The sequence below is a fragment of the Pelobates fuscus genome, chromosome 3 (genome assembly GCF_036172605.1).
Source record: "Pelobates fuscus isolate aPelFus1 chromosome 3, aPelFus1.pri, whole genome shotgun sequence".
In the NCBI taxonomy this organism is placed as follows: Eukaryota; Metazoa; Chordata; class Amphibia; order Anura; family Pelobatidae; genus Pelobates; species Pelobates fuscus.
This window is the reverse complement of record NC_086319.1, coordinates 383,950-407,723: the sequence shown is the minus strand read 5'-3', so window position 1 is coordinate 407,723 and position 23,774 is coordinate 383,950. Positions and strand designations below refer to the sequence as shown.

Sequence of the window (23,774 nt, the reverse complement as noted above, 5' to 3'; positions counted from 1 at the left end):
TTACAATATGTAATATCAGCCATTTTTGCAATTCCAGTTCTGAGTAGCCAAATATTTATGGATTAATAAACAATAGGAAGAACTTTTCGAATTACTGATAGTAATATTTTTCCTTTTCCTATCGTGTAGCATTGAAGAATGGGAAGCAGTAGCAGAGCCGGCACTAGCGTTAGATGAATAATGTATTCACCAAGGGTGCCGAGAATGTTGTGTGTGCCCATCTAACCCACCAGAATATTTCCTTAGCCAGCCCGTAGCACAGCAATTTACTCTGCCTCGATTACCCCAACACATACATGTGTGATTATGTCAGTAAAAGTGTGTGTGTAAGTGACAATGTTTGTGTCAGTGAGAGTGTGTGACCATATAAATTGAACCTTATATATGAAATCATATTTATAATATACCGTATATATTCGAGTATAAGTTGAGTTTTCGGCTTATACTCGAGTTAGGGTTTGTATTATGGCAATTTATATTGTCATAATACAGACCAGGACCGCCGGGCTCATTACAAGCCCAGCGGTCCAGGGGGGGCCGGCAGCAAGCTGTTACTTACCTTTCCTGCAGCTCCTCCTGCTCCCCAGTGTAAATCTCGCGGGTCCCGTGGCCGTCAGAGCGCAGACCGCAAGATTTACACTGGGGAGCAAGAGGAGCTGCAGGAAAGGTAAGTAACAGCTTGATGCCGGCTCCCCCACTGCTCAGCCCATACCACTGGACCACCAGGGAATGACATAGCCCCCCTCCCTGGCCAGGTAACAAGCAGGGAGGGGGGACAAAAAAAAAAAAGTTAAATTAAATATTACAATATAAATATTCAAATATTAAAAATGCCCTCCCACCACCCAGTTTACACACACTACACAAACACACACACTCTGCATCATACACACACACACTGCATTCACACAAACACACTGCATTCATTATACACACACACACTGCATTCACACAAACACACTGCATTCATTATACACACACACACTTGTGGCGAAACCGACCTTGCCACGTGTCCTTGGAGGGGGCTGCTTGCCCGCCTCTTGCCTTTGGACTATGGCCCTGGGAGATTGGGCCCTTTTACAAAATGTATTCGGCCCTAACAGAGTGCATGTCACTCATTCTGGCCCTTTAAACACAGTGGGGCCATTCGGTACTTGCCCTGTGTGAGCAGTGACACCCCCAGGTAGCTATGCCATGGAGCCTATTCATATAATGAAAGACTATGGGAAAGACTTTGGCTCCATGGCAATTAAACTGTATTTGTGTGGTCTGCGTGCCATTCACCTAATAATGTGCACGCAGACCTGAGCTATCTGGGGATATGTTACATGTCTGTGTTTAATGTATAAAAAGTAACTTTATATATTTTAAAACATAATCCTGTATTTAGGTCCCTGTTACAAATCGCTATTTGTAACTGGCCCTTTAAATGGAAAATTGCCCTGCTTCCCTGGATTGTGGAGAAGCCTATTTGCCAGCCTCCTTCCTCATGACTATGGCCCCTGGAAGATTGTGCCCCTGAAAACTTATTAACTTTTATTGGGTGTGTATGGCCCTTTAAGAACCGTCTGGGGACATATTGTGACTTTGCTGAACAATGCCCCTTTAAGACTATGTCCCCAGACCTGTAAAATAACTTGCCCCTGGCTTTCTCCCACTTGGTTCAGTAAATAGGGCTTACTGAACCAAGTACCACACAGGCGGACCACCCAGAAGTTAAAGTGTGCAGGCAATTTACCTCCCAGGCTGTGAGGTTACTGCAGGTTAATTGCACGTGGCGGCGGCCATCTTTGTTCAGTCGAATGCGGTCAGCGGTGTATGCTAAAGATTCTGTGGAACTGAAATCGGCTACACATTTTACCGAACACCGCTGACCCTTACCTTCTCCTACACTTCGTTTTTCAGCTCCAGAGACTAAGTCCCGTTCGAAATGGGACTTAGTCGTTTTTTCGCATGAAATTGACCTGCCGCACAGCCCAAATCTATGGAACTGTTTTGGGCAGGAAATTGTGCTTGCGGTCGGTCATAAAGGGACCTCCAGCTAACTTTTGATCCACTGGGGGGATTTGGCTGATTTTTGGAAGTGTTTATGTTTGATGTATGCTGAGTTCAAATATGTAATTTATGGAGATTGAATGTATAGTTTTAAAGCTACAGTGTATGTGTGAAAACTGTATTTTTACTGTATGCTATAATTATGTTATATGCTTATCTGAGGGGAGGAGACGTGGGGGTGGTACCATGTATGTGATTGGTTAATTTCAACCTCCCCCTGGGAGTGTCCTGTGTGTACCTTTTTGTAATAAAAAGCAGGCTGGGTGTCCCAGTCCTCAGTTCTTCTTGACCCTTCAAAACGTAGCCTCGTCTCGATATTGGAGGGAATTGCTGTATCACACTGGGGATTGCTATGCTCTGCATATTCCCCTGAGCTTAATCACTTAGCTCTTTTAAGAGCTTGTTCCTGTTACGTCCTCCTGGAGGAGAGGTCTTCCCCACACGGTCCTGGAGGACAGAAGCCGATCCAGGGTGGAAGGAAGACGGCGCGGCTCCAGTTAAGCTACGGCGGTTGTGGAGCCTTCGGTGGTTGTGGTGTCGTCTGCAGTGCTTGGAGTCCTCTGAGAGCGCTAGGAGCATCCATCAACGGAGGGTACTCGGTCGGAGTACACGGAGCTCCGTTACAGTCCCCACATGTGTAATGGAGTTTTGTCTTTGACCTGGGAGATAATTGGATTACTTCTCCAATTATCTCCAGGGCAGAAGGGAGGAAGCCAGGATGCATTGTGGGGATGTTTTACTTTTACTGTGTGAGCCAGATTAAAATACTGCCAGCCAGGGGGAACAAAAGATACTTTTACTAACTTTTGAACCCCTGGTCTGATTCATGCCATTTTTTAATATGTTGTTCCCCTGAATGGATTGATTGTGGATATGTATTTATGTGAATGTGATGTATGGTTTTAAAGTTACAGAGTATGTGTGGAAACTGTATTTTTACTGTATGTAATAATTATGTGAATTGCTTATCTGAGGGGAGGGGATGTGTGGGTTGTACTGTTACTTGATTGGTTGTTTTATGCCTCCCCCTGGGTGTGTCCTGTATGTGCACAACTGTAATAAAAAGCAGGCTGGGTGTTCCAGACCTGAGATTCTGCTTGACCCTCAAACCGATGCGTCGTCTCGTTTTTGGGGGAATTGGATTGTATGCTGACTGCCAGGAGTGTAAGCGGATTGTATGCTTTTCCTGTTCGGCTGATTCCAGGGTTCGTGTGTTTCCAGTTCGGGAGTTTCCAGAATTCATACAGTTTGCAGTTCGGGAGATGGGTGATTGCTGTAGCTGCTGGTCTATGGAAAAGAGGGATATCGCCTAAACTGGGTTTTATCCTCTTGTAAGTGAAACGGTCCGTTACAACACTGCATTCACACAAACACACACTCTGCATCATATACACACACACTGTATTCATCATATACACACACTGCATTCATTACATACACACACTGCATTCATTACATACACACACTGCATTCACACAAACACACACTGTATTCATCATATACACACACTGCATTCATACAAACACACACTGCATTCATTATATACACACACTGCATTCACACAAACACACACATTCTGCATTCATTATATATACACACACTACACAAACACACACACTCACTGCATTCACTGTTAATAAATATTCAATTAATGTAATTTTATTGGGATCTAATTTTATTTAGAAATTTAAAAGTAGCTGCTGCATTTCCCACCCTAGGCTTATACTCGAGTCCCATTTTTTGGGGGTAAAATTAGGTGCCTCGGCTTATCACATCTTCCTTTTGAGTTCCTTTTGAAATCAGAGATGTTGTAGAGAGACTACAATCATATCTTAGTTTAGTGAATTATCATTCTTTTCAACCTAATTTGTCCAAAACACTATATCCCTTGCATAGGTTATTAGATACCAAAACAAAGTGGATTTGAACACCACTGTGTGAATACGTTTTTTTTCTTTTTTTAAATGAAATCAAATTTGTCATCTGGAGTCTTTCCAAGCCTATAGGATGCATGTCCCACCATATGGGCCGGGGGCTGTACTATGCCACATTACACCAGATGGCACAAAAAGACTAGCTTCTAGAATCTAGATCATTCACTCACACAGAAAAAAAAATTATGCACAAATAGATGGAAAAGGTACATGCAGCTCAAACACAGGTCCCTGACAATAAACCCAACAATAAATTGTATGTTTCACCTACCGAGAGAATAGAAAATACTCTCCTTAAATCATGATACCAAATCCGCTGGCCATCCCGGGATTTGGAATACCTTGTCCTCCATATCTTGACATTTTTGGTGACCTTCTTTACATACAGATGTTACTGATTATGTTCAGGCATGTACTGTTTGCACTATGACCAAAACCCCTCATAAACTACCTTGTGGTCGCTCACGGCAACTCCCTTTAAAACCTTGGTCCCATATTGCGATGGACTTCATTGTAGATCTACCACCATCTAAGGGATATACCACCATTTTAACTGTGGTAGATGGTTTTACAAAAATGGTCCATCTAATTCCTCTCCATAAACTGCCTACCTCTGCTGAGTTAGCCCAGATCTTCGTTAATGAAATATACAGATTACATGGGTTACCACAAGAAATTGTATCTGATAGAGGAACATAGTTTATATCACGATTTTGGAAGAAGTTTTGTTCTGAACTTGGGGTGTCATTTTCTTTTTCTTCATCATATCACCCCCAGACCAACGGGACTACGGAAAAGGTTAATCAATCAATAGAGAGATGTTTCATATCACATAACCATGACAACTAGTATGACCTTCTTCCCTGTGCTGAATTCGCACATAATAATACTACACACGACTCATCACAACATTCAAGTATTAATAGTAAAAATCTATGTAGCCTATGTTGTGTATATTGAAATAGCTACTGTGGTAATAACCAGATACAAAATAGATCATATAACTATTCAGATACACATGGTAAAGTATCTTTAGAGAATTAGATAGGAGAATAGCTACTAATATATATAGCGGAGGTACAATATTCTCCTAGTTATCTCCGCTTAGAATCCAAGTGAGGCTCAGGAACAAGGCAATGGTAAATCCACAGGCAAGGTTTCCAGCAGGCAAAGTAATACAGCAATATCCCAACAGCAATCCCAATAACTGGACGACACACAGTTTTAGGAGCAGAACTGACTATCTTTATTCCACAGTGCCTTATAAAGCATGCTCCCATGCAAGGGAGGAGTTTTCAACAATTAGTACAGTACCCAATCTGGGAATAGTAACCTCCCACCCCTCTCCTCCCCTCAGCTTACATCATAATCCCCTTTACACTGTACTCAGATTCCCCCAGTTCCTGGATGTACCCCTAAACTTAGGGGTACCCCTTTAAATGGCACATCCCCTGATAGCCCTGATCTGGGTGAGTAACATATCTAAAAATCACCCAGATCGGACCAGGGGTTCGGGAAATTTATGGAGGTCATAAAAAGACCGACCGCGCTGGATGTAACAGCCGAATTGGGTTCCATGCGATGGGGCCCTGCGGTCGGTCACCGTATAAGGGAACACTTTACATGAACGGCTAAAGGTACAGAGATTAGATAGGATTCACAGGAATCCCCTTGTTCGGTTGTTTCTGTCTACCGAACGAGGGGCCGTTCGGTAGTTTGGAACCGTACGGACCGGGCTGGTGGAGGTCTCAGCGGTGTTCGCCTAGTCGAGTATCCGATTTGGGTTCCAGGCACTCGACGGCAAAACACCGCTGTTCGGGAGTTTGCAAAATGGCCGCCACCACGTGTTTGTTTCCCGAATGGCGGCCACCTGGAGACAAAGGACCTACCGCATAGCCCGTTACCAGATGGATACCAGAATCATTCTGTATCCAAACACTTTATTACACATAATAAAGATCCAAAAATGCTAAAATGTATTGGAATAACAAAATGTGTTGTTCCATGGAGGGGCGGAAATATTAAGAATATTTTAGGCAGAAAAGAAATGGAGTGGGTTTATAGACTCCAAACCCTTGCCCCACTCGGTCTTAATGTTGATTTTGATCTGTTCAACTTTTTATAATATTTTTTATTTCTCTGTATATGCTTCTGCTTATTTTTATTCCATTGCCTCTTTGTATTTTATTATTTTTTTACATTTTGGGGCTGCTGTTGCTTTAAGACATTGGGTTCATGCACTGTTCTTAAATTCGCTTTTATATTGTGATACCATCATGTCTGGTCACACTGTTTCAGTGGATCAGACATGATGTGTATTTTCCTCTTATTATTTGCTTTCTTATCTAGCCTTTTTCTGTCCGGCCGGCCGCAGTTTTGTGCGAGCCGACCGGCTGTTTATTTTCATTGCCATGACGACGGCTGTCATCAGCCGCGTCACTCCATTCACGCCCCTCCTATACCGACGGCCGCAGCTTCGTGCGAGCCGTCGTTCTTTCCCCCTCACGTCGGCCGCATATTCTATGCGTGCCGACGTGATGCAGCTCATTCCTCCCTCCCATCTGTAGTTCTGCGCAGTGCTTGCCGGCGTCTCACTACATTTCCCACAATCCCCCTGCTCTGCTTATGCCGGTTATGTGACCGAGCTTCATTATATTGTTTTTATTGCATTACCCGCTCGTTTTTTATATACATTTGTACAATCATGTTGTGAATATGCTTTTTCATACTAACATACTGTTCTTATATAATTTTTATTATGATTTTATATTATCATATTCAATCCTTTGCTGTGATTGGTTAGCCCAATTTTTGGCGCCAATTTCAAAGTACTGTGTTTGTTATTTAAAGTTTCTTTTGCCAGGTATCAGGTTCTTTCCCCATATTGATAACGCCGTATTGGCGAAACGCGTTTATGGTTATAATATTGTGTATTTTTAATATTAAAGTATATTTTATCACTTTTTATTGTATTTTTTATATACATTTATTATTTCCATACCTGGCATTTTATCATCACTTCGGACTCCAAGAAATCCTAGGTGGGGATAATACCACCAGCGCTATTTTAAAGGAGCAGTGTACCTGCTCCCCCATTGTGAGTACCCATTTTATTTCTTTCATTTAACCATAGTTTTATATCCAGTGTACACTATTGGTTGTCTCTCTCTACCCGAGTGTTTGCCATACAAAGGACGAAGAAAACACACTAAAGACGGAGGACACCTACTGCATATCCCATAAGCGGGGATCCAAACCGCTGCACGCCCTCTACACCAGAGCAGGCTTTTGCTCTTTCAAATGTGAGTTTGCATTCAAGAGTTTTATCCATTTTATTACCTTTATTTTTAACAATACTACACTATCTGGCTTCCTTTATATACCCTTTGTCTCTTACATATGAGTGGATCCATAAGGAAGAACCAAACAAGGACAAATATTGCGGACTGAACATTGATGTACCAGACGACCACATCAGAACGATTTAGATAAGACTTTCTATTTTCATTTTTTATATTTGGACTATTCGTTCATTATTTTATTTTTATTAGGCGCAGCTCTTATTTCCATTTGTCTTTATTGTGTTACTTTTAAGGGTCTTTGAGGGATTCCCTTATAGAGTTGCTGCCTCCTGTGTTATCCAGCCCTTACTCATTTTTCTGTTTTTATAGCCCGTTAATTACCCGCTTGCAACATTGTTGCCACGGGTAATTGAAGGCACACTTCACACAGGGGAGGTCTGGTTGTTCGGTAGTTTCATTCCCTTACTTTATTCAAATGATTCTACCGAACAATCAGATGAATACACTTCTTTAAAAACACATAGAAACTGGCAATACACGAATACAGATATTCACATGAAATTTGTAGGACAGCCCAGGGTCATCTGCTACAATATACATATGTAGCAACAAAGAACAAGTGATTGTATTCACACAATTTTTAAATCTCTTTTAGAGCAGCTAAAGCAGGTATAGAGGTGGGATCAGTTAAGGACAGACCAATGGGGTATTTGGGTAAATTCCAACCGTGTGTAATAACCTAGAGGTGAAAGAAATAGGGAACAAAGATAATTTCCTCCCTGTCTTATTAGTTCAGAGTTCGATGCTCAGAAACTGAAGGGTAAGGGTTAAGGATTAGACAACTCCCTTTGAATCTCTCATCAGTAATGGTTCAGTGTGAAAAACAATATCTGCGATCAGTGCAGCATAAAGCCTAAGTAGGTGCTGTATAAATGTCATTTCCCCACCAAGACCGAAGCATGCCGTTTCCCCAATAAGATATTAGAATCTCCGACAATCGAGACTGGGGAAATTCCACCAATAGATAGTGTGTAATGCAATACTTGTTACACAGCAAGTGTGGAGTGTGATACCTAAACATAGGATTCTAATATCTTACTGAAGTGAGATTCAAAGGGAGTTGTCTTTAACCCCTTAAGGACAGTGGGCGCTCTATGCCGTCCTTGGGGGCCCAGCTCTAAACGCCGGCGGCCTACATAGAGCATTCAAGCCGTCCTATACTTACCCGGTCGCCGGTGATCCCACACCGGCGATTGTGGTGTGGGGACTCACCTGGGAGCCCAAGGAGTCCCCCTCCTTCCTCTTTGGCCCCCCTTGGCCATGTGATCGCGAGGTCCTTGCGAGGACCTCACAATCACATGGACGGCATATCAATGCCAGCAGGGGGAGTGCCTGTAATGACAGGTACTCCCCCTGCTGCCTGAAAATAGTAAAATACATGTTAAAGTTACAGTTTAAAATAAAATATATATTTATTATATATATGATCTAAGTATATATATATATATATATATATATATATATATATATACACATATACATACATACACTGTCTAAGTGTATTTTAATATTATATAAAATAAATAAATATGTAAATACGTTAAAAAATAAAATTAAAAAATAATACAACATAAATAATATATATATGGAAAAAGAGGAAAAGTTATTGCACTCACTCGCGGATTTGATCTCATTTTTAACATGAATTAATAAAGATTAGAGTTTTTATAATCCGTGAGTGCTGCTACCTCGTTGGATATTTATATATATATATATATATATATATATATATATATATATATATATATATATATATATATGTGTGTGTGTGTGTGTGTGTGTAAATTCATTCTAACTGTATTTTAAAATTAATTTATATATATTGATATCAAATCACATGTAGAACGAAATAATATAAATAATTAAAATAATTGTAAAAATTATATACACATATATATATGCACACGTATATATATATATATATATATATATATATATATATATTTGTGTAAGGGGCAAATAGCCGTATATGGAGTAAGGATCCAGCATAAGCGTAGGATAGTATACAGGGAGCAAGTCGGGGTGCCGAGACCGACGATACGGTAGGCCTGTAAATAAAGAGGGCCCACCAAGGTGTAAGAAAGTAAAGTAAGTGGAAAGAAAAGAGAAAGTGTTAAAATGGGGAATGGGTGGGAGGGTCATTCTGATGCTGACCTCAAGCGATATGAGTCAGGTAAGGGGTATCCCTTATATAGGGGAGTGAATTAATGTAAGCCCCTCCCACAAATACAGGCCAAACGGCCTTAATACTTGTGTAAGGGGCAAATAGCTGTATATGGAGTAAGGATCCAGCATAAGCGTAGGATAGTATAAAGGGAGCAAGTCGGTTGTGGTGTGCCGAGACCGACGATACGGTAGGCCTGTAAATAAAGAGGGCAAAAGAGAATAATCAAAGATTTAATACAGTCAACAAATATATACAAATTAACCAGACATTTCCTTAAATGCATTACAGTATTTAATTCCTGGAAGGATTTTGAAGGTAGGAATCTAGGAACGAAATTGGACAACATTTGTTGTTGGTAGGATAGTATGTTATCTCTACTGTTGGCGCGTGTTGACTCGTTTCGGAATGTGGTAGAGCCTATAGGTAATGATATATGTGTTTACGTACGTGGGATCGTTGAAGACAATGATCTGTCTGAGTGGTGGTGATGGTAGTGGATTCTCTGGCCTGAGAAAGGCATAGAAGGCAATGTGCATGGCTGGTAATGGACAACTTGGTAGTATAATTGAATGGTTGTAGATCTAATAGGTCCGATAAGGATGGAAAAGTTGGATGGCTATTGGTAATCTCTGAGCGGAACGTGGGGGAATGGATTCCTGAAAACCTCTGAGTATATTCTTGTCTGGTATGATAGCATGAAGTTATGGTAGTTTTGACCATAGGTTATCCTGTGTTGTTGAATGCCTGTAAAATATATAATTAATGGTGTGTGAGATAGTTTAAGTTTAAGGTGGCAAAAGAAGCAAAACCTAGGAGAAATGTTATGACACAGGTTGAGCTATGTGTTATGCGTTCTACAAGTATGGGACGAAAGTGCTAGATGGGATAGTGCATGCTATGCTGCCTAATATATTATTAGTCACGGCCACGAAAGAGTGGCCGTGACTGTATGGGCGGCTGTAGGAAGTGTATGATGAACATGCCTGGAATATAAATGAGACAATTGTCGGCAGGGATGTATACCCCCGCCTGGTACATGAAAGTAAAATAAATGTGATAAGTGGCCAACCAAGTGAGTTCCCCAGAAATATCATGACCTTATGGATGATGAGTGGCGTTTTTTGATGATATGACATGTGCTTAGTTGTCTGAGTAACAATGGATGATGACCCTGACCATGATTTACCCCATGCCACAGCAGCTGCTACAATGGGGTAGGTCCCCCAAAGGGGCTGAGGTGGTGGAAACATTTCCAAACCTGGATGCCATGCCTTACAGCTCCAAAGCAATCGTTCCCGGTAGATCGCTGCTAAACCCGTGGTAGACGCCTCGTCTGACCATCTGGTTGGAGAAGTGTCATACAATCCTGGAAGGAACATGCTTTTACCATGCCAAGTGGTTAAGAAACCCCCCCCCCCCCATGTGCAGGTCTGCTGTTGCTGGGGTGTCTAGCGACATCCTCTGATCGTCATGTTGGAAGTGTGGAAAAAAGGGGAAAGCACTCTGGATGTGAAAGCGTGGTCTTGTAGTATGATTGGCATGGCAAAATTAAGGAACCTGGTAGGGATTGTAGTTCCTTGCAGTTGTAAGTACTAAGCAGGAGATAGTGATTGATGTAGTTGAGAATGTTCCCTATTTGTCTTGTGGTAACTTGCATGTATGGATGCCGACTCAAGTCGTTTGCCCAGTAATGTGATGATAGTGTCTGTGCCTTCTGTTTCTTATGGGGTACTGGGACGCCCAAGTGGTCAACCAGACTAAGCTGCCATGAGGCTTCTAGTGAAAAATATGTTATCTTTGATCAACAAGAAGTCTTCTAGATAGTGTATGACTGTAAGGCCTCTGGATATGTTATGATAACCAGCACAGAGTATCTGCAAATATCGATAGTAGGCTAATCTGTAGCCCGAAAGTTGAGCGGGGAAAGGATTGCCCATGTTATGCCATGTAAGTGCAGTGTGTAGGGTAGATGGTAGCTGTTTACTGCGTTGATGATATTGGTCTTACTTAACCAAGCTTCAACCCATGCTTGAGTGATAGCTGTAAAGGTAGATCAATGGTGTTGTATAGTAAGGAAACTTCTCAGAGGGTATGAGGGAGTAGAGAATTGGGGTAGCGGAGGTGTGTGGTGCCAATAAGTCTATGGTTAGTCTTTGTTTAAGGGAAGATTTCCTTGTGACAATACCACTGTGTTTGTGTTTGGTGCCATGCTGTAAATGGTAGAGATTGGAAAACCCAAGTAAAGACCCCTCTGCAAATCTTGGCTATGAGTGTGTTTACAGCCAATGGTTCTGTTGTGCTATATTCCTTGAAGGTGTATTTATGATACCTGTATGGGAGCCCTTTGAAGCTCCAGAGCTTTAGTAAATCTACTACAAGTCTGGAAGGGTGATGAGTCAGTAGTGTTGAAAATGCATTGGTGTGTACAGATGGTGAGTATGTTATTTGTAAGTTGTATTGGGACACATGGTTTGTCATTTGCCCTGAACCATTTGAACATATATGCAACAGTCTATATGCAATGCAACTACTCATATCAATTGTCTCTGGTAGTTTAGAGGTGCTGGTACCTGGAGCCTGAGAGTGCTCGTCCATTTGTTTGGGACAAAATCCCTTCTGTATGGGTACCTGCACAAATAAACATCTCTACATATTCCAAATGCCAACCCAACCAACGGATGGTCAGTTCCCGATTTACCTGGAATCCCTGGATCTGACCATCACAGATACATCATCGTACATATATATGCCTTGTTTCCCCAATGTACTGGGATCATATGTGCCGGGTTAACGTATTGTGTGTCATAAGAATTGATTGTACCAGGTAACCGAGTTTCGGTTGGTGCTGGTTGTACAGTAGCGTGAGGCCCAGCCTTGTGAGGGCTGTGGTGACCGACTCGAGATTGCCAGTCTGTCATAAATATTTTGGCTCATGAGTTTATGAGTGAGGCTAGTATGGCCTGGGTGTCACCTGAGTTGGTGTAGCTGGGCCTTCCCCTGCCTCTGTGTTGTCCGTTGATGTATGGAGGAGTTTGAATAACTCTGCTTTCATTGCTGTGGCAGGGTAGGGGATTTGTCACCTCCTTAGGTCGGTGGTAATGTGTGGGATTGTCCAGGATCTGATTGCTGCTGGACTACCAACATCTCCTCTGCTTGAAGGTGTATCAATTCTAGCCGGGGTGCTAGGAAGAGGCAGGGGTCAAGTCCTGGGTAAAAAAGTTCAGGAACTCACCCAAGATCCACTTCACTCCCCGCCCCCCCCCCCCCCCCCCACCCCCAAAAAATGATACGCTTGTATGCAGGGGCTGAGTAAGGGCACGGGGCTGAGGAGGGGGACAGGAGCTGAGGAAGAGGAACAGGAGCTTAGGAGGGGGGGGGGGAGGGGGCATGGGCTGTGGAATGGGACATGGGCTGAGGTAAGGGACAGGAACTGAGGACAGGGACAGGAACTGAGGAAAGAGACAGGAACTGAGGAAAGGAACAGGAACTGAGGAAAGGTACAGGAACTGAGGGGCTGAGGAAAGGGACAGGAACTGAGGAAAGGGACAGGAACTGAGGGGCTGAGGAGGGGGACAGGGGCTGACGAAGGGGGACAGGGGCTGAGGAGGGGGCATGGGCTGAGGAGGGGGGCATGGGCTGAGGAAGGGGACAGGGGCTGAGGAAGGGGGGCAGGGGCTGAGGAAGGGGGACAGGGACTGAGGAAGAGGGACAGGGACTGAGGAAAAGGGACAGGGCTGAGGAAGAGGGGCAGGGACTGAGGAAGAGGGGCAGGGGCTGAGGAAGAGGGGCAGGGGCTGAGGAAGAGGGGCAGGGACTGAGGAGGAGGACAGGGGCTGATGCTCGTATGCAGGGGCTGAGTAAGAGCACGGGGCAGAGTATAGTGGACAGGGGCTGAGTAAGGTGGACAGGGGCTGAGGAGGGGGACAGGGGCTAAGTAAGGTGACAGTGCTGTGGAAAAGGGACAGGAGCTTAGGAGGAGGGGGGCATGGGTTGAGGAAGGGGCCATGGGCTAACTAAGGTGGCAGGGCTGAGGAAGAGGGACAGGAGCTTAGGAGGAGGGGGGCATGGGCTGAGGAAGGGGCCATGGGCTAAGGAAAGGGACAGGGGCTAAGGAAAGGGACAGGGGCTGAGGAGGGGGACAGAGGCTGAGGAGGGGGGCAGAGGCTGATGAAGGGAGCAGGGGCTGAGGAGGGGGACAGGGCCTGAGTAAGGGGACAGGGCTTGAGGAGGGGGACAGAGACTGAGGAAAGGGACAGGGACTGAGGAGGGGGGCAAGGACTGAGGAGGTAGACAGGGACTGAGTAAGGGGACAGGGCTTGAGGAGGGGGGCAGGGACTGAGGAGGGAGACAGGCACTGAGTAAGGGGACAGGACTTGAGGAGGGGGGCAGGGACTGAGGAAATGGACAGGGACTTAGGAGGGGGACAGGGATTGAGGAGGGAGACAGGGACTGAGGAGGGAGACAGGGACTGAGGAGGGGGACAGGGACTGAGTAAGAAGACAGGGACTGAGTAAGGGGACAGGGCTTGAGGAGAGGGACAGAGACTGAGGAAAGGGGCAGGGACTGAGGAGGGGTGCAGGGACTGAGGAGGGGGGCAGGGACTGAGTAGGGGGGCAGGGACTGAGTAAGGGGACAGGGCTTGAGGAGGGGGCAGGGACTGAGGAGGGAGACAGGGACTGAGTAAGGGGACAGGACTTGAGGAGGGGGGCAGGGACTGAGGAAAGGGACAGGGACTGAGGAGGAGGACAGGGACTGAGGAGGGAGACAGGGACTGAGTAATGGGACAGGGCTTGAGGAGGGGGACAGGGCCTTAAATAGGGGGACAGGGACTCGGTAAAGGGACAGGGACTTAGGAGGGGGACAGGGACTGAGGAGGGAGACAGGGACTGAGTAAGGGGACAGGACTTGAGGAGGGGGTCAGGGACTGAGGAGGGAGACAGGGACTGAGTAAGGGGACAGGACTTGAGGAGGGGAGCAGGGACTGAGGAAAGGGACAGGGACTGAGGAGGAGGACAGGGACTGAGGAGGGAGACAGGGACTGAGGAGGAAGACAGGGACTGAGGAGGGAGACAGGGACTGAGGAGGGGGACAGGGCCTTAAATAGGGGGCCACGGACTCGGTAAAGGGAGGGAGACAGGAATTGAGTAAGGGGACAGGGCTTGAGGAGGGGGACAGGGACTGGGGAAAGGGACAGGGACTAAGGAGGGAGACAGGGACTGAGCAGGAAGGCAGGGACTGAGCAGGGCTGAGCAGGGACTGAGGAAATGGACAGGGACTTAGGAGGAGGACAGGGACTGAGGAGGGAGACAGGGACTGAGGAGGGAGACAGGGACTGAGGAGGGGGACAGGGCATTAAATAGGTGGACAGGGACTCGGTAAAGGGAGGGGGACAGGGACTGAGGAGGGAGACAGGGACTGAGTAAGGGGACAGGGCTTGAGGAGGGGGACAGGGACTGGGGAAAAGGACAGGGACTAAGGAGGGAGACAGAGACTGAGGAGGCAGACATGGACTGAGGAGGGGGGCAGGAACTGAGGAAGAGGAACAGGGCCTTAAATAGGGGGACAGGGACTCAGGAAAGGGACAGGGCCTGAGGATGGGGGCAGGGACTGAGGAGGGGGACAGGGACTGAGTAAGGGAACAGGGCTTGAGGAGGGGGACAGGGACTGGGGAAAGGGACAGGGACTAAAGAGGGAGACAGGAACTGAGGAGGGAGACAGGGACTGAGGAAGGGGGACAGGGACTGAGGAAGGGGACAGGGCCTGAGGAGGGAGGCAGGAACTGAGGAAGGGGGACAGGGCCTTAAATAGGGGGACAGGGACTGAGGAGGGGGGCAGGGACTGGGGAAAGGGACTAAGGAGGGAGACAGGGACTGAGGAGGGGGGCAGGAACTGAGGAGGGGGACAGGGACTGGGGAAAGGGACTAAGGAGGGAGACAGGGACTGAGGAGGGGGCAGGAACTGAGGAGGGGGACAGGGACTGAGGGAGAGGGACAGGGCCTTAAATAGGGGGTCAGGCACTGAGGAGGGGGATAGGGACTCAGGAAAGGGAGAGGGACTGAGGAAGGGGGACAGGGCCTGAGGAGGGGGGCAGGAACTGAGGAAGGGGGCAGGGCCTTAAATAGGGGGACAGGGGCTGAGGAGGGGGACAGGGACTGGGGAAAGGGACTAAGGAGGGAGACAGGGACTGAGGATGGGGACAGGGACTGAGGAGGGGGACAGGGACTGAGTAAGGGGATAGGGCTTGAGGAGGGGGACAGGGACTGGGGAAAGGGACTAAGGAGGGAGACAGGGACTGAGGAGGGGGGCAGGAACTGAGGATGGGGAACAGGGCCTTAAATAGGGGGACAGGGACTGAGGAGGGGGGGCAGGGACTCAGGAAAGGGATAAAAAACAAACAAAAAAAAACTAAAGTGCCTTCCCCCCTCCCTGAGGCTTACCTTGGTCCAGGAGGGGTGGGAAAGGATCTGGAACCTGCAGCCTGCAGTCAGTGGAGTAAGCCGGCCTCTCCTCATGATGTCAGGAGGAGGGGGCGTGACTTCCTCTGCTCCCCAGCGGTCCTGTGAGAAGAGCAGAGAAAGTCACGCCCCCTCCTACTGACATTATCAGGAGAGGCCGGACGACTCCACTGACTGCAGGGAGAGAGGTGAGTTTAAAAATCCGAGTCCCCAGTCAGAGGCAGGGGATTCGGATTTGTGCTCCCCCTGCTCTGGCAGTCACTTGTGCCAGCCCTGGGTCCTGCAGGACTAGTAATGGGAACGGCGTTCCTGCTGTGTAAAAAGTGCATGTTCCCACGCGTTCCTGCAGGACTCGAGCCCTGGGAAGAGGTGATTATTCACCATCTTTTTGAGAAATACTTAAATAACAATAAAGATTGCAATTATTATTTGTACCCAGGGGTCTTGTACTGGCTTGCTAGCTAAGCCGTAAGGCGAAACGATTAGGCTTGGTGTTTTTTGGTGACTGGTGAGGCCCTGCTAGTTGCCAAGTGGCTTGAGAGGCTCTATCTATGCTTGGCGCGAGGGGATTTTGTGTGGCCACCGAACGTTGTGGCAGGATGTTGGCGTCTCGGTGACAGTAACCAGAAAATAGGAAGGGGTGTGACAGGTGAAGCCCTCTCTATGATACAATGCGAGGCGGCTAGCTCACGAGTGGCCGGAGGGGTGTATGCCTCCGAGTGTGACCCTCGCGGGACCACTAACCGAAGCATAATGCAGAGAAAAAAGGGGGTAATACCTATTGGGCCCTAGAACCCTAATTGCCAGTACGCTATTACTATTCCAGGGAAGGTAAGAGATGGATAACTATGTGAGCAGGTGTATGTACCTGGTAGTATGGTATTGAAGCTGACAATCCGTATAGGTTTTTTAGTAGTAACTGTAACCTGAATGGATAAAACCGTATGTTTAAGGAAATATGGCATAGACCAGGCTTATCTTAATACGTACAGTATATGTGAAAAGTAAAGTGACGTGATGTGTAAATATTAAACATCGTAGCCATACTGGTTAAATATCAAAAAAGATATATAAGGGCTGCGCCAAATGGAGGAAGGTAGTCCAGTAAAATATCGCTAGGATACCAGTATATAGTCAGGAATACTTGATTACGTTGTTAGGTGGAGGTAGGTGCGCCTGGTGGTGATTGTTCAGCATATGAAAATACAAGAGAGGTAGATGCGACCAATGGTGCAATATGTAAAATTCAAGGTGCAATGAATAACAAAAGTAGAGAACTCACATTCGGGAGAGCTATGACCAGCTCTGGTGTGAATCACGTACAGCGGTATAATCCCCGCTTATGGGATATGTAAGGAGGGGCTCTCCGTCAACACCGTCTGGTAGTCCAGAAAGAAAATAGAAAGCAACAATAGTGCTCTCAATTGTGATGGGGTTCAGTGTGCAGTTAATAAAGATAGATAAAGAACTCACATTTGAGGGAGCTATGGCCAGCTCTGGTGTGGATAGCGTACAGCGGTATAATCCCCGCTTATGGGATATGTAGCGGCAGTACGTCCGTTCAGCACCGTCTGGTAATCCAAAAGCTCCAAGAGAAAAGGATAAAAAGCAGTAATAGTGCTCTCAATTGTGATGGGATAAGAGAGTAAAATAGAGGGTAAAATAATCCTCACAAAGATAGAGCAGAGGTACTGCTCTATAAATAGGCGTTGGTGGTATGATCCCCACCTAGGATTTCTTGGAGTACTGGAACAGTAAAATTGCCAGTGGAAGTAAAAGTTACCGGAAACAATTAAAATGCCAGGAATAAGTAAAAAAGTTTAAAGTGCATAGAGAGTGCAATAAAAAGAGGATTGGTACGGTAAGGTAGCCAAAGAACTTTTATTGATCTAAAATACACAGTAAAATACAAGAGCAAATAACCATAAACGCGTTTCACCATAAGTGGCTTCTTCAGAATGGAATAAAAATAATAACCTGGCCAAAAATGTGATTGGCCAATCAGAAAAAGTTTCAGAAGTAACAGGTAAAAGTACATATTAAAAGGTTAAGAATTGGAGATATATCTATTGGGAGTACATATACATTGATTTGGTGTAAAAACGAGGGTTATTGTTACGCTACAAGGGGTGATTTGGGTTGGAACTCAACTGCAGCTTGTAAACTCCCTAATTACAATAGTGAAGAAATGGAGAATCCTTAAGTATCAATACTGTAGCTTTAAGAAAAGAGAGAATCACTGGTAACTTGATTCAACTGAAGTTTTAATAAGAGTTAAACTTAAATGAATTGCATTTAGGCAATAATCCAATAAGAAGAAGTGCAAGTAATCAACAACACAAAGTTCATTATTAAGGATTTCTTCAGAGATGCATTAAGTAACATTAGTTCATGAGAATAATCTTCAATAGGAACAATAATCAATTAGCTGAGAATAGTTGCAAAGCAAGAACAGTTCATAGTGAATAAGCATGATGGGAGTTGTCCTTCATGAGATTAGTAACTTGTAGCAATGGAAGTATTTGCAATGCAAGAAACAGTTCATAGAATAAATGATATTGTAGGAGTTATACTTAAGGTTTATATGGATAGTCCTCCAAGAGTCCAGACATATGTTCCACTTGTAAAGTAGCAAAGTATCCGTTCTCCAGTAATCCTTTATGGCTTGCAGCAATCCTTGCATTTGCTCAAAGGCCGGCTTGTCTGGTGGAAGTAGTTCCCAAGCAAGTGATGTCATAGACAGGGCCTTTTGTACACCTGCTAATGTTTTCATAACTGTATGTTTTAATGTGCTATATAAATAAATAATAACAGTTACTCCGCCCACTCCAGTTGTAGACTACTGGTGGAGGCAAGAACACTTCACACAATTTCCCCAGAAATTGTAGCTTTTCTAGTTAAGTGTTCTTGCATAGCAAGACCACTTAATGTTATCTCACATATATATTATTATTAAGTGTTCTTGCAAAGCAAGACCACTTAATGTTATCTCACATATATATTATTATTAAGTGTTCTTGCATAGCAAGACCACTTAATGTTATCTCACATATATATTATTATTATTCTTATTATAGCCAAATTTGCCACCCTAACTCCTCCCACAGTTTTTACACTACATAGACAAAAATTTCCAAAAACGTGCAGATTGTTCCCGATCGGATTGCTATTACTTTGTGGAATGTTTCGCCGAATGGTTCTCGGAATATCGTCGTTCTTGTGGCGAAATTTGTCCCATAGGAATGAATGGCAAAGCTAGAGTGGGAGCTGGCAAAAGCAGAAAAATCAGGACATGATTTCTAAACTGCCACCACTCCCTCATTTTCAAGCCCACCTACGCAAATCTTATATCAAAACGTTCAGCTATCCCTGCTGCCACTAGAAATGTCCACAGCTAAGCCATAGTCCTTATAGTTTTCACAATATGACCATTTGTTTGCAACTCACGCAGTCCATTGACTTTCATTGAAACTCCACTCTGCAAAGCTCACATTTGAAGGGCAATTTCTAAACTGTGACTGTGCCTTCATTGTTAATATCTCAGAGACATACTATACATCAAAATGTAGGTCTGGATCTTGTGATTCTCACAATATAAAGCTCTTTACTGTAGGATTTATAGTTTTTAAAATACGACCGTTTGAAGATGGCAACCGCCAAAATACTCTGACCTGTGCCAGGCTGCAGCAGCAAGTGATGTCATAGACAAAGCCTTTTGTACACCTGCTAGTGTTTTTATAAATGTATGTTTTAATGTAACTGTGCAACAAAGTTGCAATTAAATGTGCTATATAAATGATAACAGTTACTCCGCCCACTCCAGTTGTAGACTACTGGTGGAGGCAAGAACGCTTCACACGATTTCCCCAGAAATTGTAGCTTTTCTAGTTATTATTCTTATTATAGCCAAATTTGCCACCCTAACTCCTCCCACAGTTTTTACACTACATAGACAAAAATATACCAAAACGTGCAGATTGTTCCCGATCGGATTGCTATTACTTTGTGGAACGTTTCGCCCAATGGTTCACGGAATATCGTCGTTCTTGTGGCGAAATTTGTCCCATAGGAATGAATGGCAAAGCTAGAGTGGGAGCTGGCAAAAGCTGAAAAATCAGGACATGATTTCTAAACTGCCACCACTCCCTCATTTTCAGGCCCACCTACACAAATCTTATATCAAAACGTTCAGCTATCCCTGCTGCCACTAGAAATGTCCACGGCTAAGCCATAGTCCTGATAGTTTTCACAATATGACCATTTGTTTGCAACTCACGCCGTCCATTGACATTCATTGAAACTCAACTCTGCAAAGCTCACATTTGAAGGGCAATTTCTAAACTGCGACTGTGCCTTCATTGTTAATATTGCAGAGACATACTATGCATCGAAATGTAGGTCTGGGTCTTGTGATTCTCACAAAATAAACCTCTTCACTGTAGGATTTATAGTTTTTAAAATACGACCGTTTGAAGATGGCAACCGCCAAAATACTCTGACCTGTGCCAGGCTGCAGCAGCAAGTGATGTCATAGACAAAGCCTTTTGTACACCTGCTAGTGTTTTTATAAATGTATGTTTTAATGTAACTGTGCAACAAAGTTGCAATTAAATGTGCTATATAAATGATAACAGTTACTCCGCCCACTCCAGTTGTAGACTACTGGTGGAGGCAAGAACACTTCACACGATTTCCCCAGAAATTGTAGCTTTTCTAGTTATTATTATTCTTATTATAGCCAAATTTGCCACCCTAACTCCTCCCACAGTTTTTACACTACATAGACAAAAATCTACCAAAACGTGTAGATTGTTCCCGATCGGATTGCTATTAATTTGTGGGACGTTTCGCCGAATGGTTCTCGGAATATCGTCGTTCTTGTGGCGAAATTTGTCCCATAGGAATGAATGGCAAAGCTAGAGTGGGAGCTGGCAAAAGCTGAAAAATCAGGACATGATTTCTAAACTGCCACCACTCCCTCATTTTCAGGCCCACCTACACAAATCTTATATCAAAACGTTCAGCTATCCCTGCTGCCACTAGAAATGTCCACAGCTAAGCCATAGTCCTGATAGTTTTCGCAATATGACCATTTGTTTGCAACTCACGCCGTCCATTGACATTCATTGAAACTCCACTCTGCAAAGCTCACATTTGAAGGGCAATTTCTAAACTGCGACTGTGCCTTCATTGTTAATATTGCAGAGACATACTATGCATCAAAATGTAGGTATTGGTCTTGTGATTCTCACAATATAAAGCTCTTTGCTGTAGGATTTATAGTTTTTAAAATACGACCGTTTGAAGATGTCAACCGACAAAATACTCTGACCTGTGCCAGGCTGCAGCAGCAAGTGATGGCATAGACAGGGCCTTTTGTACACCTGCTAATGTTTTTATAAATGTATGGTTTAATGTAACTGTGCAACAACGTTGCAATTAAATGTGCTATATAAATGGTAACAGTTACTCTGCCCACTTCAGTTGTAGACTACTGGTGGAGGCAAGAACACTTCACACAATTTACCCAGAAATTGTAGCTTTTCTAGTTAAGTGATCTTGCATAGCAAGACCACTTAATGTTATCTCACATATATATTATTATTAAGTGTTCTTGCATAGCAAGACCACTTAATGTTATCTCACATATATATTATTATTATTATTATTATTCTTATTATTCTTATTATAGCCAAATTTGCCACCCTAACTCCTCCCACAGTTTTTACACTACATAGACAAAAATATACCAAAACGTGCAGATTGTTCCCGATCGGATTGCTATTACTTTGTGGAACGTTTCGCCCAATGGTTCACGGAATATCGTCGTTCTTGTGGCGAAATTTGTCCCATAGGAATGAATGGCAAAGCTAGAGTGGGAGCTGGCAAAAGCTGAAAAATCAGGACATGATTTCTAAACTGCCACCACTCCCTCATTTTCAGGCCCACCTACACAAATCTTATATCAAAACGTTCAGCTATCCCTGCTGCCACTAGAAATGTCCACGGCTAAGCCATAGTCCTGATAGTTTTCACAATATGACCATTTGTTTGCAACTCACGCCGTCCATTGACATTCATTGAAACTCCACTCTGCAAAGCTCACATTTGAAGGGCAATTTCTAAACTGCGACTGTGCCTTCATTGTTAATATTGCAGAGACATACTATGCATCAAAATGTAGGTATTGGTCTTGTGATTCTCACAATATAAAGCTCTTTGCTGTAGGATTTATAGTTTTTAAAATACGACCGTTTGAAGATGTCAACCGACAAAATACTCTGACCTGTGCCAGGCTGCAGCAGCAAGTGATGGCATAGACAGGGCCTTTTGTACACCTGCTAATGTTTTTATAAATGTATGGTTTAATGTAACTGTGCAACAACGTTGCAATTAAATGTGCTATATAAATGGTAACAGTTACTCTGCCCACTTCAGTTGTAGACTACTGGTGGAGGCAAGAACACTTCACACAATTTACCCAGAAATTGTAGCTTTTCTAGTTAAGTGATCTTGCATAGCAAGACCACTTAATGTTATCTCACATATATATTATTATTAAGTGTTCTTGCATAGCAAGACCACTTAATGTTATCTCACATATATATTATTATTATTATTATTATTAAGTGTTCTTGCATAGCAAGACCACTTAATGTTATCTCACATATATATTATTAAGTGTTCTTGCATAGCAAGACCACTTAATGTTATCTCACATATATATTATTATTATTATTCTTATTATAGCCAAATTTGCCACCCTAACTCCTCCCACAGTTTTTACACTACATAGACAAAAATATACCAAAACGTGCAGATTGTTCCCGATCGCGTTGCTATTACTTTGTGGAACGTTTCGCTGAATGGTTCTCGGAATATCGTCATTCTTGTGGCGAAATTTGTCCCATAGGAATGAATGGCAAAGCTAGAGTGGGAGCTGGCAAAAGCTGAAAAATCAGGACATGATTTCTAAACTGCCACTACTCCCTCATTTTCAAGCCCACCTACACAAATCTTATATCAAAACGTTCAGCTATCCCTGCTGCCACTAAAAATGTCTACGGCTAAGCCATAGTCCTGATTGTTTTCGCAATATGACCATTTGTTTGCAACTCACGCAGTCCATTGACATTCATTGAAACGCCACTCTGCAAAGCTCACATTTGAAGGGCAATTTCTAAACTGCGACTGTGCCTTCCTTGTTAATATCTCAGAGACATACTATACATCAAAATGTAGGTCTGGGTCTTGTGATTCTCACAATATAAAGCTCTTCACTGTAGGATTTATAGTTTTTAAAATACGACCGTTTGAAGATGGAAACCGCAAAAATACTCTGACCTGTGCAAGGCTGCAGTAGCAAGTGATGTCATAGACAGGGCCATTTGCACCTGCTAATGTTTTTATAACTGTATGTTCTAATGTAACTGTGCAACAACGTTGCAATTAAATGTGCTATATAAATAAATAATAACAGTTACTCCGCCCACTCCAGTTGTATACTACTGGTGGAGGCAAGAACACTTCACAATTTCCCCAGAAATTGTAGCTTTTCTAGTTAAGTGTTCTTGCATAGCAAGACCACTTAATGTTATCTCACATATATATTATTATTATTATTCTTATTATTCTTATTATAGCCAAATTTGCCACCCTAACTCCTCCCACAGTTTTTACACTACATAGACAAAAATATACCAAAACGTGCAGATTGTTCCCGATCGGATTGCTATTACTTTGTGGAACGTTTCGCCGAATGGTTCACGGAATATCGTCGTTCTTGTGGCGAAATTTGTCC

General features: G+C 43.9%; 1 protein-coding gene across 5 annotated transcripts in view; it reads right to left on the bottom strand.

The window, feature by feature from the left end:
• The window catches only part of PTPRO (protein tyrosine phosphatase receptor type O), a 550,218-nt gene that overhangs the window by 399,671 nt on the left and 126,773 nt on the right, over positions 1 to 23,774 (bottom strand). The window lies entirely within an intron of this gene.